General features: G+C 38.2%; 1 protein-coding gene across 1 annotated transcript in view; it reads right to left on the bottom strand.

Annotated features, from left to right (window-relative positions):
• Nucleotides 1-15,753, bottom strand: part of LOC136847456 (histone-lysine N-methyltransferase SUV39H1-like) — a 933,410-nt gene extending 917,657 nt beyond the window's left edge. Inside the window, exon 1 of the mRNA XM_067119163.1 lies at nt 15,580-15,753. The gene's annotated coding sequence lies outside the window, so the exon portion shown is untranslated. The remainder of the gene's footprint in view (nt 1-15,579) is intronic.
• Nucleotides 15,754-17,272: the final 1,519 nt, after the last annotated feature.

Genomic DNA, 17,272 nt, shown 5'->3' with positions numbered 1-17,272 from the left:
TTAGTCACGCAAAATAAAAATCTAATCCTTCGGACCAGCTCTAGGAGAGCTGTTAATCAGCTCAGTGGTCTGGTTAAACAAAGGTATACTTAATTTGTATGCAAAATGATAAAATTCACTTTATCCTAAGAATAATACACACCCAAGGAGAGTTTAAATTATATACATTTACACGGGCCAGGATTCCAACCTGGGCCTTTGGTTTAAATATGGTGATAGACTTGACCAATCGCTATTCAGAGAAATAAAAGATGATATCGACTCGACTATGCATTTTCCTCGCATTCATGTCCCGGTACTCTATTTAGAATCCATACCCCTTTTCGATGGATACGAGATTATTGGTAAACTTAACTCTATTATATAGTTCATGTATTAGGCCATGACAAATACATTCCTGACCTTTCTAAGCGTTTCAACATTTCATATATTTAACGAATCAATATGTTCGCTGTATTTCAGGTGATAAAGGAAGACTAAGCCAAGCAAATAAATGTAACTGAGCATGCTTGTATAGGCCGACCAAAACTACAGGCACAAGCCTAGGTGTTTAAAAATTAAAAATACTCCAGTATACATACATAAGTGTCTGAAATGTCCGCATATTCGCTTTCAACGAGAGTTAAAGAAAATGAACAAAAAGGCCAGAAGCCAAAACTACAGATTATATCGATAAATAGCAAGAGAGAGAGAGAGAGAGAGAGAGAGAGAGAGAGAGAGAGAGAGAGAGAGAGAGAGAGAGAGAGAGAGAAACTAGAACTTCAATAAAAAAAGGAGACTAGAACTTCACAGTGTGCAGAGGGAGCCAGTCACAACATCAAGGTAGAAAGCGCCCGACCGACCAATTAAAACTTGTCGTAACGGCTTTACCTAGAGTGTTACGGTGCCTTAACATTATTGGGTAAGTTTCAGAAGCAATACACCAAAGTTATGGGTGTCACGTTGATACATATGTCGCTAAATATTCTTTGTCAGATTTCAAGTTCTAAGTACGCCTAATTATCCTTAGGCAAGATGGCACTCCTTATTTCTTGAAGTGTCTATAATGAAGTCTTTTAATAATGCTTTAAGAATCCGCATGCTGATTTTAAAGTCGAATGACATGAAAACTAACCAGAATTTCATTTAAAAGGATAATGCTAATAAGAACGATCACAAAACCAAAGAGTTCGACTGAGGGCAGTATTAAAACGAAGAATATAGCAATGCTTTCACGTCTCATTACTCTCAAGAAAAGATAGAATAAGTAACTTGAAAAATCATTTACAATGACATTCGAATCATGACTAACATACTTATGAATTGTGATTCCACAGGCAAAAAAAAAAAAAAAAAAAAAAAAAAAAAAACTGATCACTATTGACTAGTACAAGAACGAAGAAGACATACCTTCCTTTGATTCCTTTCCGCCGAGAAGAAAAGCAAACGCAGCAGCAACACAAATGACTGAACAACATTCCAAACAATGCCTGATCAGGACATAAGGTAAGGTTTTAGAAACTCTCCCGAAGGAAAGATTTCAGGAAGAAACACCAATATTCTCACAATAGGCTTCAATCATCCGTGTTGTGAGATTTCAACAAAGACAAGTATGAAGTCACGTGAATCATGAAATGTACAGACAGAAGCTAACCTAAATAAATATCTAACCAACTTGAGCAAAGAAAAATGTTTATGAAAAACTTCTCAATGCATATGAAGCCTGCATATGAAGGGTAAAAAGATTAGGTTGACGGCCGACTTCTCAGACACAAATGCCAAAGGTATGGTATACCAAAATATGTCTTCATTAAGCAAAAAAAAAAAAAAAAAAAAAAAGAAGAGGGGACGAAATTAGAGTGGAGCTTAATTAGATCTGCATCCAGAAAAGTACCAAAGGTAAAAAGTCAATTACAATAAAGGCAATGAAATTTTGACCTGATAAACGGTCGACTAGGCCTAAGGGAAGGGTGGAGACATCCTCCAAATCCACATCCTTCAGGAGGAAAGGTGTAGAGTATGTATGTATGTATGTATGTATGTATGTATGTATGTATGTATGTATGTATGTATGTATATATATATATATATATATATATATATATATATATATATATATATATATATATATATATATTAACCTTATCACATACACAATTGTTCTGTGCATTATTTTCAAACATAAAAATTATACAGACTCAGTCAGAGGACCCTTCCCTGAGGCAACAGTTTTCTGCCTTTTCCTCTCATTTTTCATTTTTTCTTTTCAGCACTGGAAAATCCCAAAATGAGAGGAAAAGGCAGGAAAGCTGGATGGTATCTGTTGCCTCAGGGAAGGGTAATGTCCAAGCTTGCAAAATAAAAACTCCAGGCCATCCATGCCTGATTGGTGAAATTATATAAACAAGAGAGCCAACTGAGTCTGTCCTTGGTTATTTTAGGTTCAGAACACAAACCAAGTAGATGGGAGCTTGTTGGCACCTATGCCTGGGAAAACAAGAGAGCCAACTGAGTCTGTCCTAAGAGCTTTGTTACTGTCTGGTCATGAGTGCAAGACAGAACCACCTCCCGCTATTGTGTAAATTATGTTCCGCAGTTTTAACCGTAACTTTCATCACTGTGCAATCAGGGCCCTGTTGTATCCTACATAAACATAAGTATTAACTGTCCTCCCTTGATTCATTTGGTCAATCCTTTTAACCTACTAGTATCAGGTTAAAATTGGTGTCAGGCATGGGGTTCTTAGTAAATAAACAAGGAGTTGTAACTGCCCAAAAATAAATGGAAACCAAAGCGAAGCTGCTCATGATAGCAGGGGGAGGAAAATGTAGGAGAACAACAGGAGCTAGATGTGAGGCAATTGCTAATTAGGTTCCAACAATTGAGAACCGAAAGGAAATCATCACAAGAGACAGACAAAGCAACACAACTAATACAAGTAATAAAAAAATTTCCTATGTTAGATGGGCCAGTACCCGAATTTGACAACTTGCAGCCAAAACAATTGTTTTTGGCAGTGGGAGTGTTCATTAATTACGTGGAAAAAGCCACCCGGGGCTGGCTGGATGGAAAAAAATAGTGATGACAAAACAAAAGTTGGCGAGCACCACTTCCCGCCAAGTGATGGGTGGCCAGCCAACTGTTCAGCTAACTGGAAAGTATTCCGGCAGCACCTCATACAACAATTTGCCGAATCCCAGGAAGAAAAAATGGCAATGAGAGAGATAGAAGCCAAGAATCATGGTAGGGGAGACCACTGCAGTTTATTGTGACAGGGTCTACAAGGATTACAAGTCTCACACTCGAAGGGGAGCAGACTGACAGCACCAAAGAAGCCTTTTGCTGGTGAATGATAATAAAAGTCCTCCCTCCCCATGTGACTGGGCACTTGCTTGATGAGAGGGGGCACTTGCAAGACTTGCTCCTGAAGGTACAGATTATGCTGGATAATCTGGAAGAATGGCAATCAAACAGGGGAACTTATGCCAATCCCAGACATTAATGGCGCCAGTCAGTATGTCGGCAGAGCCGGGATATAAGATGGCCCCAGACAAAGAGCGTGGAACAAGACCACGTGGAACATATCTATGTGGAGCAGGCGGTTGGTGGGGAAGACTGAAAGACAGGATGTGTGTTGGGGTGTGGGGGAAGGCGCCACTTCCAATTAGTGCCCCTATTCCGATAACCGAAGATGTTATCTTTGCAATCGTGTGAGCCATCTGTGCAAATAAATGAGCCAAGAATGGCAGTCATTAATCACACTGCACCGAGAAGGGAAGCCGACCGGTTGTGTGGGGTTGGGGATGGGTCCAGTGGGGTCCCAGGCTACCCCCATGACCAACAAATAATGGTTATGGCTGGAAGCAAACAAAAAATGCCTTTGGGGGGTGAGAGGGGAGCAGCATGGTTCCCCAAGGGGGAGCATAAAACTCCCCACTCCTGTCCAGTACCCAGGTGACCGGACCAGTAAAATGGACAGGAGGGCCAGTAATGCTGGAGACAGCTGGCAACCACCGAATGGCGACCCATCAAGCTGTAAGGCAGCCGACAGCAATTTGTGGTGGGATCATAGAACATGACTTTTATGTGGCACCTTCGATAGGGGTAGAAGGGATCCCCCCTTATCTTGGGAATTGATTTTGTACAGAGGAATGGCATGGCGATATGTGGTTCAAATGGGAAAGGAATAGAGATATTCCTAAGAGAATAGAAAATTCCTGTGGAGGGAGAGAAGCAGGTGAGTTTTAGTGTCTCTGTATGAGGTAAGGGAGATGCTGAGGGGGCGGTGCCAGCTGTCCCAGAGAATGGAGAAATAATTCCTCCTATAGAGTTAGCCTCCATAGCTGTTGTTCCTACCCGAATATAAGTGATGGAACATTGTTAATAATTAAACCGCACGAAAAGTGGAGTGACTATATAATGTCAGGGGTAAGTGAAATAACCCAGGGGAAAAGTCTACGTGCCCTTCATAAATATATGAGTGCTCAGAGGGTGGTATTGGAAAGTAGGTCGGTGTGAGATCTTGATGTAAGTGACAGCCAAAGTTTCTCACACACTTGCGACCTTGGGTAACCAGCTTCAAGGCCCCAGGCAGCTGGGGGATCCACCCCTACTACTTACCAGGGGATTACTGAGGAGACTGTAAGAGGTTATCGAGATGTGATCACGACTGGAGAAGAATCCCCAGGCAGAATTAACAAATTCCCTTTTAGCATAGAAACCGGGGACCACCCCCCTATAAGATCAAAACAATATTAAGTGTTGGTCCATTATCAGAAAAAATTAGTCAAGGGATTAGGGGATAATCAAAAAAAGTGAATCTCCCGGGGCTTCTCCAATTGTGATGGTTAAAACGAAGGATGGCTCTCTTAGGTTGCCATCACAAAAGACAATGCATTCCCATTGCCCTCTATCAAGGAATTGTTAATTAAGGTCAGTAACAGTAAATTCTTCACCACTTTAGATCTTAAATCAGGATACTGTACCATCAAATACCCATAGAAGATAGTAGTAAGGAGAAAACTGCTTTTGTAGCGAATGACCAGTTATTCAATATAATTATCTCCCCTTTGAAGTAAAGAACACTCCCGCTCATTTTTCATGAGCCATGATGTCAATACTAGCCTCATTGTTTTTTCATATTTAGACATATAATCATAATCAGGGTTATGGTTGAGGAACATGAATAACATTGTTAAAGCATTAGAGGATTTAAGGAGAAATGGTAGGAAAATTAATATAAATAAATGTAAATCCTTTCAAACAAAGGTTGAGTTTCTTGGGCATATAGTAATATTCTAAGGCATAATGCTCTGCTCCAGTGAAGCAGAAGCAAGTAAGGAATTTCCCTGACTGAAAAATACTAAATAGGTGTCCAGCTTCCTCGGGACTGCGGGCCATTACTGGAAATTTATAAAAAATTTTGGCAGCCTAAAAAGACTGCTGGACTTAAGGAAACAATCAGTGTTCCACTGGAGGGAAAGTGAAGAATGCACTTACTAGTGATGAACCACTATTGGCTTATCCAAAGTTTGATAGCCATTTCTGTTAACTACTGATGCCAGTAACATAGCAACTGGGGGGTGGGTAATTTCTCAAACTGATGATGAAGGGAAGAGAGGCCAATTTGTCTTGCATCACGTGCACTGAAAGGGGCAGAGAAGAATTACAGCACCTTCAATATGGAGGCATTGGCGATATTATGGATACTGGAAAGATTCACTTGCAGACAGATCATAGACTGCTGAGAGACTTTTACATAAAAGGAGGTTTAACTTCTCGACAGGCTTGATCGAGCATTCATAAAAGTGGGTTTAACTTCTCGACAGGCTCGATTGAGCGGCTGTTGGAATTTGATATTGTGGGATTTGAGCACATAGTGGGCAAAGCAAATAAGGTTGCCGATGCTCTCTCCATGGGGGCAATAGTTGGAATTACGACTCAAACCAAAAAGAGAGAGAAAAACAGAACACACAATTTAATACTCCAGAAACACCTATGGGCAAGGTGCACAAAAACAGGGAAGTCTTGGCAACTCTGGGAGAGAAAGTGGTGTGAGTCGTTCTAACTGGGTGTATGACAGATGCAGCGCTATTGGGGGCACTGTGAATGAATGCCCCGAGGATGAATGTGTAGTTGATTTCTGTGGATGGAGTGTGGAAGAAGTGAAGGAAGGACAGAGGTCTGAAGCATGGATTGGACAGGTTAAGGTGTATCTGAAGGGCTTGAGTATCGAGTTTCCTGTTTTTCTCAATGTGCCAAGTGACAAGTTCTTTATAGAGGGCGATACATTATTTTGCTCTTATGAGAAGAGATCGGGCAATTTTCGATCTTGCGTCGTTCTTCCTCCCTCTCTGGTAAGGAGGGCCATCCACACCATACATGTAAATCCTTATGCTGGACACTTAGGTGTAGAGAGGCCACCTAGATGGGTACAAGTCTCTCTCTTTTGGTTAAATATGAAGAAGGATATTTCAGAGTTTATAACGAGGTGACACACAGTAATTGCTTAAAGAGCAGCAAACATATTATCCTTAAGGCTCAGACTTGTCCAGTAGTACCTGTTAAGTTTGACAGGATGCACATTGACACTGTCGGACCCTTTCTAACGGGGGACGGGCAGTGTAGGTACGTGTGTGATGGTGGATGCATTCACACAGTATACCCACACCTACACTATGGTAGATAAGATGGCGGTGTCGGTTCCTCGGGCTTTGAGTTTGTTCATAACAAAGTTCGGTTGTCCCCGTACCCTAATAAGTGAAAATGGACGAGTTTTTTAATTCAGTTCTAAAGAAAATGACGGAAGTTTTAAAAATGGATCATTTTACAGTAGCCTCCTCCTGGCCATCAGAAAATGGGTTGGTTGAATCTCATAATAGAGAAGTACTGAAGATTCTGAGATATTAGTGTTGGACAACCCAAATCAGTGGGTAGAGATGTTACCGGTTACGGAACTAGCACTTAACATTGTGTATAATAGTTCCATAAAGGATAACCCATTCTTCTTAGTATACGGACAAGATCCCTTACTGCAGTACATTGTGATCACGGACCCCACACTTTACCACTGTATAGCATCGAACACTACCGAGTGTACTAATGTAATCTGACCAAACAAGTGACTCAAAGATTCCTGTTGAAGGCCAATGAAAAATACCAAATGGACTATGATAAAAGATTCCATATGCAACTGTCTAAAATACAGGTGGGGTACAAGATTTATTTAATAGGACTGCAACCGAAGAAGCATAAGCTGGAACAAGCCTACATAGGTCCATACTGTGTGAAAGACATTAAGAGAGACAGCGCAGTGATCCAACATATCATATCAGGGGTTCTAGCAGAACACCATCTGTCGCACATGTACCCTGTTAAAGAGAATGTTGTAATACTGGAAGTAAACATGCCGGTACCCCCTTTCCCCAGTATGAATGGCTCTTTAGGGTAGGGAGATTAAATATTCCTCCTCAATTAACTGGCACCTATTAAAAAAAAGAGAAAATGATGTGCAATAGGGACTGCAGGTTATGAACAACACTGTCAATTACCGTCTGCAATGTCTAATCTAATGTGTTAACACCCAAGTAGAACGTTAGCAAGTGTAAAGATGGGAATGTTTTGACTTTTTCATTATATACCGTAAGCCATATCTAAAATTTAACATCACATTATTAACAAATGACAAATTATTGTTGTGGAGGTAAGAATTATGTGAGCAGTTGCTCCTCTTGGGTAAAATAAAGATGACTGTATTTTTATCCTTGTTGCAAAATGTCCCTTGAAAATGTTAAATTATAACAACTGTACTATACTTGTTTTCAAACAATTCAAATTTTTTTCTGAAACCATGATTACTGAAGCTGTTCTGTAAATGACAAATTGTAACCACTGAAATGGACCCTGAATTTTTAAATTCCTTTTGTAACTACGGGACGATCTTGTTAAATCTTGGTCGGTCGGTGTTGGCACTCAAGTGGCACTCAAAATAATGGAATAGTGAAATACCATTGCAGTGTTAGTGGTTCTGTGTCCTGCGGGAAGCAGTAATTCGAGGGGGTGGGTAGTGACCTGAGCCCTTGGTGATTTTATGTGAAATTATATCAGTTAGCCTAGGGGAGTGTTGGAAGTCCCCAAAATGAGAGGAAAAGACGGGAAAGCCGATGCTGTCTTAGGCAAGGAGAAAGGCAGGAATAGGCCTATGCCTGATTGGTGAAACTGGAAACAAGGGAACCAAGAGTCGGTCCTTAGGTTCAGAACACAAGCCAAGCGGACAGGAGCTTGCGCATCAGTGAGAATAATATATTATATTATATATATATATATATATATATATATATATATATATATATATATATATGTATATATATATGTATGTATATATATATACATATATATATATATATATATATATATATATATATATATATATATATATATATATATATATATATAATAAAGCTAAAGCCATAGGAAAAGTTTAAAGTACATTCATATAATTAACACATCTTCAGGGCACAAGGTGAAACAAAGTATAATTATTTTTTTCGACACTTTGTTTCACCTTGTGCCCCAAAGAAGTGTTGGCTGTTTCTTTCAAATTTTCATGTTGTTTCAGCTGATAATCAAATCACGTGCACATTTATGATTTTTTTGCGTATATATGTGTGTGTGTGTGTATGTATGTGTGTGTGTGTGTAGCATAAAACAGGGAACCATCCTGTCGGCAACAATAAATGCATTCTGACGGGACACCTACAATATCTAGACGATCGTCAACTTAACTTCTCCTCACCCTGTTGATATAGTTGCATAAATCTTTCCCCCTGCTCTTCCTCTCCGACCTTCCCTCACACATTTCCCCTTATTCTTGAAATTTAATATTCGCCTCAACACTTCTACCTCTTGCTCTGCCTTCGCTAACAAATCGTAATCGCGTTTCCCAATCGAATTCAAAATCCTCGTCATCGCGACCTTAGCGAATGCACTCGGCGAGAAGAGGACACACTAAATGCAACATACAATATGACAGAATCAGGTTTTTTCGCAGCGCCCCTTCGACCCCGCCTGCACCGCTTGCCACCTTTTCATTTTCGCCCGTTCCCTCTGCTCTCTTCCCACCTAGCTCTCCAACTTTTTTCAACTTCATCTCGCTCCACTTTTCACCTCTTATTTAATCTCTTTTCATTCGGACGAACCCTACGTGGGTCTAGACATGTAACTCGATGGTTTCATTAATTAATCTAATCTCATTATCATAATCATTCTATTATTATTATTATTATTATTATTATTATTATTATTATTAAGAAAAAGAAGACTTGTTTTAATAACAATAATACTGAAACTCCTTGTCGTTTACCGTTGAAGTTATAAGCTACATACCAACAAATCACAGCATATAACAATGGGACTGTTTATTAAACTTGAATATGTCGTGCTGAGAGTCCTAGAATATATATACTGAACGACCCTCTAAGGAAGGGAGTTTAGATTACAAATTTATATCTATAATCCCTCACTAGGCTTGAAAAATATAAGTCAGTTTGAACAGAGTTAACTGGCATTATCCAAAGTGATAACGGAAGCTATATGTATCACGGAAGTCTGACGTAAGGAAAAATAAATACTAGACAGTAAAGACAAAAATGCAAATTTTCATCAAACAGAAAATACATAGTTTGCTAAACACGTAAAGATCTTTTAAATGCAGTGCTTGCTGTAAATCTAAGTGACTATTTCTCAAAAGCAACAGCCAATGCCACGGTCAAACTATTCCCTTTTTCTAGCCCAGGCCATCAAGAAGGGGGAAAACGATGAGCACGAGTGGACTTAAACACAAAGTTCTCATGGACAGAAACAACAGAAGCACGAAGAAAGTTCCAAAACTTGATAATAAAATGAAAGGAAAAATCTAAACAGTGAACTCCAAAGACTTTAGGTGTTTTCAACAACAATAATAGTAATCCTGTTCTATATAACACAACTTAAATTCATATATATTTTCCATGTGAAATATAGTCTACGGAAATGAACTCCATGCAGAGACATGCAGTCGGCCGCCCAGGCCTCCCACTTCCTCATCACCGTCCTCCAATGAAGAATGCAAAACGAAAGCTCGTTAGTCGGAGCTTCGGGAAGGTCAATAACGCTTTTATCATATCCTAGGGTCGGGGTTGCCGTCTCGCTCGACCCTCCTTACATTGCCGTCAATTCTGACAGTAGGTCGGGGCTTAAAGTCTCAATCCTCTATTATCTGAGCGTCACTTATAACGGTATGGGAGTACTGGTAGTAATACTAGTGTGTAAAGTAACCTCTCGTCCCGATGATTTTCCAGAGTACAAAAAGATCTGAAATCGAGTTATCAGAGTGTCAGCTTGGATTCATTCTCTTTCGCAGTCGAGGGAAGTATTTCCCTTCCACACGAAACAAATCGTTTTAATTCCAAAGGGACCCAGCTGAAGTCCAATCTCCCAATCTCTCTCTCTCTCTCTCTTTCTCTCTCTCTCTCTCTCTCTCTCTCTCTCTCTCTCGAGAAATGTATTTCTGGTGATAGAAATTCATTTCTCGAAATGTATTTCTGGTGATTCCAGAAATTGTATCCCGTTGCTAGTAACCAACTGGTTCTTAGCCATTCCAAAATAAATCTAATCCTTCAGGTCCAGCCCTTCTAGCTGTTAATCAGCTCAATGGTCTGCTTAAACTAAGGTATACTTAACTTTTTCTCTCTCTATTACTTTCCGAAACTTTGAGTAGAAACCCACTTGCGGACTTGTGTCACCAAACTAAATTCAATGCTCCACCTTCAAGTAAATCAATATGCGTTCATAAAAATCAAACTACATAATAAGGAAGAAGTAAACAAAATGACTAACTTTCTAACACCAACATCAATCTAATTATTAAATCTAAAAAGTACATTAACCACTGACAAATGAATACTGAGTATTACCATCAAAGTATTACAGAAAATACTGAAAAAAGATCAAGTATTCAAACTTACTTGATGCGAGTCGTTGTGATTTTAACAGAATGACAAGAGTAATGAGGAAAGTTTCACAAGGAATAACCGTCACACAATAACTGCACACCACTTGCCCAATACGGTCCTATTTCGATAAAAGTGATTTGCCTTGCACAGCCTCTTCAAGGCCGACAGATATTGCGGAACTCGAGAACGTTAATAATATACCACTTCCTTGAAGTTACTCATAACTTAAGTTCAGCATGAGAATGTTGCTGTTTTCGGCGACATTCTGAAAAGTAACCCTTGTCCTCTATGATTTTGACTGCCTAAACTAATTCCGACTTAAATTCTTCTACTGCTCCTCTCTCTCTCTCTCTCTCTCTCTCTCTCTCTCTCACACACACACACACACACACGCAGCAGATTTAAGTATGACTGCGACTATTTATCTGAGGGAAGCTATCATCTGTTTGTGATACACCTGACTCCTCCTAATGGCGAATTGTTTTACAGATGTTTTGTTGAAGTTTGAACAATAAAACGTCTCTGTTATAAAACTATGCCTTGTCTTTAGGCTTTATTGAATGCAAAACTTCAAACAATACATCTATAACGAAAGAAAAGTTTTGTTAGAACCAGGGTTGGAGTAATTACAATTCAAAATCTTAATTACAATTACAATTACATTATTAAAACTTTAAATTGCAATTATAATTACAATTACTCATGTGAAGTTCAATTACAATTACCACAAGACAGTCAATTATAATTACAATTATAATTACTCAGCTTCCAACAGTAAGCTTTGGTTGGAAAGAAAAACGCTACATCGTGCTGCTGTCATTTATTGAAAAATTACAACACTAGCTTGCACAATAACTAAATTAAAAATTTCCTATGATTAAAGGTATTTGCTCATTTAAATAAACAGCAGTGCATCTAGCTATGTAAATAGGAAAAAGATTGATTTAAGATTTAATTCTTGTACTTTTGAAAACATGGGTGAAAACAAATCTAACTTCTGACAGGCTTGTAAAAACTAAAGGTATTTGCTCATTTAAATAAACAGCGGTGCAACTAGCTATGAAAATAGGAAAAAAGATTGATTTAAGATTTAATTCTTGTACTTTTGAAAAAATGCGTGAAAACAAATCTAACTACTGATAGGCTTGTAAAAACTAAATTGCCATTTCATTTTTGAAGAAGTTGTAGGTGGTAGGATAACTTATATCTGAGTGGCTGCACTGGCTGGTAGTTTCTTAAACAATTCACTGTTACACTTGATCATTATCATTGATCTGAAAGAAGAGACCCCAAGTTGAGCTCTGTTTGCAGTAAAATAGTTTCCTGCAATGCTAAAAACTCGTTCAGATGGAGCTGATGTAGCAGTACACCCTAATACATCTTTTGCAAGATTCTTCAATGGACTCATCGCATGTGGTGCTTCTTTCCAGTAAAGTAATGGATCACTGCAAAATGGTTGAGTTCCTTCCTCTACATATTGCTTCAACAAAAGATTCATTGACACTGTGCTTCCCTCTGATCCTTGTTGATTTACGACTTTGGAGGAACCTGGTAGGAAAGAGAACAATTTAGGTCTTTTTGGTTCAGGATCTTCAGGTAAACCTTGAGCAATATCATAAGTATTTCCGTCTTCTCTTGCTCTTTTCTTGTCCATGTGAACCACCTCCGCTGCAAGCATCTCTTTGACATATGCCAGCGCTTGGTCCTTCTGCTCTTGTGATGAAATCCAGTTCAGTTTAAATCTAGGATCTAGCAAGGCTGCTACTTGAACATCTTTTATTTCCATGTAGGGATCCAATCTCTTCCTTACAGAGTCCAGTAGTACTTTAGCTAGTTTCTCACAGTACTTCATCTTATACAGATTACAGTATTTACATATTTTCCTCCATAGCAGAAAAAACAAGGATTATCAGAATTTTAGTATGACTTACTTTTTTGCAATTACAATTACTTTATAAAGTAATTAATTACAATTACAATTACCTCACTAAGTTCTACATCCAATTACAATTACAATTACATACTTTAATGTAATTAATTACATTTAAATTAAATTACAATTACAATTACTCCAACCCTGGTTAGAACTAAAGAAGTGCAGTACATTCTCATCTATGCAAATATCACACACACCATTTCACATTTATTATATATTACGAAAACGTTGGTACTTATCCCATTTAACTAGTACCTTATTAAAAAGTAAATCACACATAATGCTGGCCACTGTGCCCACACTGTTTACTAGACGGCATCTTTTCTTCTACTGGCAATGTTGCCATATCCACAAAACAGGACTGCATTACAATGTTGCCAACCTACATAGCCTAATAACAATTCAATCACAACAATCTAATCTATATCTCTTCCCCAAAAAGAATATTCTGCATGAGGTGTGATAGTGCTTATCATCGCTTTACTTTGTTGCAAGAGCACTGATGAAGAGCGCAAGACGACCACCTCATATCTAATGCATACACGAACTTTTAAAAACTTGAAAATACAAAGAGCACTGCCAATCAGATTTTTGGGCAATTTCCCTCACTATGAAATAAAAAGTGACCATATGAAGATATTCAAGCAGGAACTTTTGATATTTTCACTTTAGATCCTTTTGATTAAAATATAGTGTAATATTATAAAGAAATAAACTTTCAGGATGAAGCACGTAAGACAAAAAAGTAAAAAGTCATCCCTATAAAAATTATGTTTCACTAAATTAACCTACTAGTAGCTGATTTCCAGTTTCTAAATCCCAACAACTATCGCATGCAAATATCCTACCTATCAACAATTTAAAACATTTCAGCCATTTCAAGTCTGCACCATAAAATCAAACTGATTTCATCCATAGTTGATTTATGCTTCATTTGCTATGAGTATTTGATAAAATAATTATAAACAGTAAATCACAAGCAATGTGTTAATCAGAAACACTTCTTTTAAATAGCCATCAACAGAAAATAAATTCTAAATTCGGACTGATACCAAGCTAAATAAAAAATATAGATAAACTCCAATCATCTCTATAATGAGCTATTAAAATGTGATTATTTTAACACATCAAATGAGTAAGCTTGAGCAACAATTACCAATGCGAGCTCCTTTCATATAGAGAGAGAAATTCATCAATCAGTATTAACAATTGCATAATGTTCTGATGTACCCATCAGTCTCTAACAAAAGGTCAGGAGTCTCACAAAAGCTATTATATTGACCATGTTTCTGTCTAGTGTGCAAACAACAGTTTTGGCCACACCCATTACCTGCGGCTATATCTTTTTACAAAGTATTGTGTATGACTGTCACGGGCTCATCTTTTTGGTTAACTGGGTGAAAAAGCCCGTACATGTTGTCTCTAGCCAAACAGAAAGCCTATTTGTATTTCTACATGATTAGTAAATGTATCATAGGTTACTTCCCAAGTAAATTTCTAATATCATACACTTTTCATAATTAGGCGCGACAAAATTATCGAGACTAAATCAGTGATTCACTCATCATTTATACATCATAAAATAACAACACTTGACAGCACGTCCTCATACAAAAACACATTTCACCATTGTTGTGTGAGCCATTCACTGGTTTTTGCTTCCCCATCTGAACTGTGGCCCCATCCCAATCTCCCGAGTACAGCAAACCTTCTTGCTGCTGATGAACTACAGAATTAGGCTAGGCCTCCCAAGCTCAAGGTAAGTAATAACTGTTGGCAAAGTTGAGCCAGGCACATGGGGGAGACACCTTAGCCACACAGGCTGCTGCATCATTGGTTAGGTTTGGTTTGGGTATGCTAGTTATGATGGATCCCTCTGTGACACAATTGTTAGTCAAAGCTACTAGTGGGTGATGGGTGGCTGAGGTACCCCTCAGGTAGGATGCAGTGCCCAAGGTTGGGTTAGGACATAAATACCACTTCTACACTTTCATGATTTTTAGTGATCATACACTTGAGCCATATATTTTTCCTGATGCTTCTCTTGTGTTTTAGATATCTTTTACCATAAGGCAGTACTGCCAGGGTTATCCACTTCGTTTTAATTTTTCTCACATAAAACCCCGTTTCCAACATTGCACCCATCCTCTGGGCCTAACCTAGTTCTTAAGTAAGTGATTTGGCCCAACAATATCGACCAAACATGCACGAATCACAACATAGTAAGAAAAATATATGGTTTTGGTGAGAAATCAATTTCTCATGTAGGCTACTTACCAGTAAGACAGCAACAAATTGTAGCCTAAAGCTATGACCTGAAATCCCCCAAAATGCTAAAGGAAATTAGTCCTATTAATAATTAACAGAACATATCAAATATATGTTGGTATTATTTTATAAGTTGTCAATACACGATATGAAATTGTAACTTACATTTTTGAAAAGAGCTCTATATCAAATTATGACTTATAAGGTATGATAATACCAACACCCCGTCCCCTCCATAACTAAGTATATCTTAGTTTTACCAGACCAGTGAGCTGATTAACAGCTCTCCTAGGGCTGGCCCTAATACGGCAAAATTGTAACCAGTAAACAACCCTATTTTACGTGGTATCATTTTATATCGACAACTTATAAAATTTTACCTACATGTGTATCTGTTATATTTACCTGAGATTTGTAGGCCTAAGCCACACCAGCCTACGTAGGTTATTTGTTCATTCTCACAGCAAATTAGCCAAAGCCTGTGATTGGATATGGCTCTCAACAGTAGATCTTTACAAATCACTTGAAAGATACCAGTAAATCACATTTGGTTAAAAAGATGGTAAATATTCACTTAAAAAAATTAAACGTATTCACTTTACTATCGTCAAAATTTAACGGCGTAAAGCGTACGGACACGAAAACTCGAATGTAAATGTTTTGGTGAGAACACGGTAACACTGATCTCTATAAAAAAAGCTAGATACTGTACCACATTTTCCCACTTTTAGATCCGCAAGTCTGGACCTGATGACAGTGGTATTGTAGCAACCATTAAAATGCAACTACATCTTATATTGATGCATTGCGCGAATTGTCGATGGATTCACATCAATATATATATATAAAAAAACATAATCACTAAGTAAGACTTAAATGTTGAACGTTCATTTTGGATCAGCAAAGGTCACCTTTGCATATTGTTCAAAGGAAAAAGTCACTACTCATATTTTGAGTCAAAACCTCTACCAGTTAACGTACAGGGGCGTCATTTGGGGGGGCGGGGGTCAACTGACCCCCTCAAGACTCAACTTGCCCCCCAAGACCCAAGTTGCCCCCCTCCCAAAGCCTCAACTTGGCCCCCTCACCCCCAAGCCCCAAGAAGTAACAGCATGTTTTCTTTTTTAAATGTGCACTCATAAATATATAAAATTTCTCAGAAATATTATGTTTCTTGATCTTTGTCTGCCTACTAGCTACCAGTGATGACGAGATAAAACATATAGTAGTGGGAGTATATAATTTTTGCTGAAATACCTTGCTCATGTGGCTTCAAAACACATAAAATAGCTCAAAAAAAAAAAAATACTCAGCTGATTAGGCTCGCTTCGCTGGCCAAACCGTCTTTGGCCCCTCCCCAAACAAAAATCTGAAATGACGTCCCTGTTAACGTGCAGTATATTTGATAACTCTGTGCACGCTCACAGGCATCTTGTAAAAGAACTTTTGGAATAAAAAAAACAGATTTAAAATGACAAGAAGACAATCCGGAAGAGAGCTCCTTCCTCCTCCCTCAGGGAAAGGACGATATGGGCGCGTCGTTCATTAAAATCTATTGTATCTCTGTTAAGTTAAAAAAAAAAATAATTAGATGTGAACGGTCCAATCTTCGTCAAAATGTATACCAGCAAATTACAACTAACAACGAAGGTAATCCTCGCCCCCACAGGGGGTGAAATCATTTATCTTATCGCCTCAACGGCACTTTTGCTTCTCCGTATCTTTTTGGACACTCTTAACCCTTTTAAGCCTTAAGTATTTGGGGCTGGCCTTTGTTGGGTTGTCATCGTTAAGCTCCATAAATAAAGAGATAAAAACAAAAATTAAAGCTATTTGACCTTCTAAATGCACAAATGATGCAAACGAACTCAGAAAGGTTAAGGAAAATATAACGAACAGAGATTCAAATCTTTCAGAAAAAAAACTGGGGTAGGTTTTTGCACAGAGAAGAAAAAGCATAAAAAATAAGCTGACAATTATACCGTACGATAAAAAAAGTAAAAAGGAGCTTATGGAATACTCAATGAAATGGAAAAGAAAAAAATAGAAAAATGGATACCTCTTGAACAATAAACGAGAACAATCGAGCACAAAATAA

The sequence above is a fragment of the Macrobrachium rosenbergii genome, chromosome 16 (genome assembly GCF_040412425.1).
Source record: "Macrobrachium rosenbergii isolate ZJJX-2024 chromosome 16, ASM4041242v1, whole genome shotgun sequence".
NCBI classification, from domain to species: domain Eukaryota; kingdom Metazoa; phylum Arthropoda; class Malacostraca; order Decapoda; family Palaemonidae; genus Macrobrachium; species Macrobrachium rosenbergii.
The sequence above is the reverse complement of the archived record's forward strand: the minus strand, read 5'-3'. Positions and strand labels throughout refer to the sequence as shown.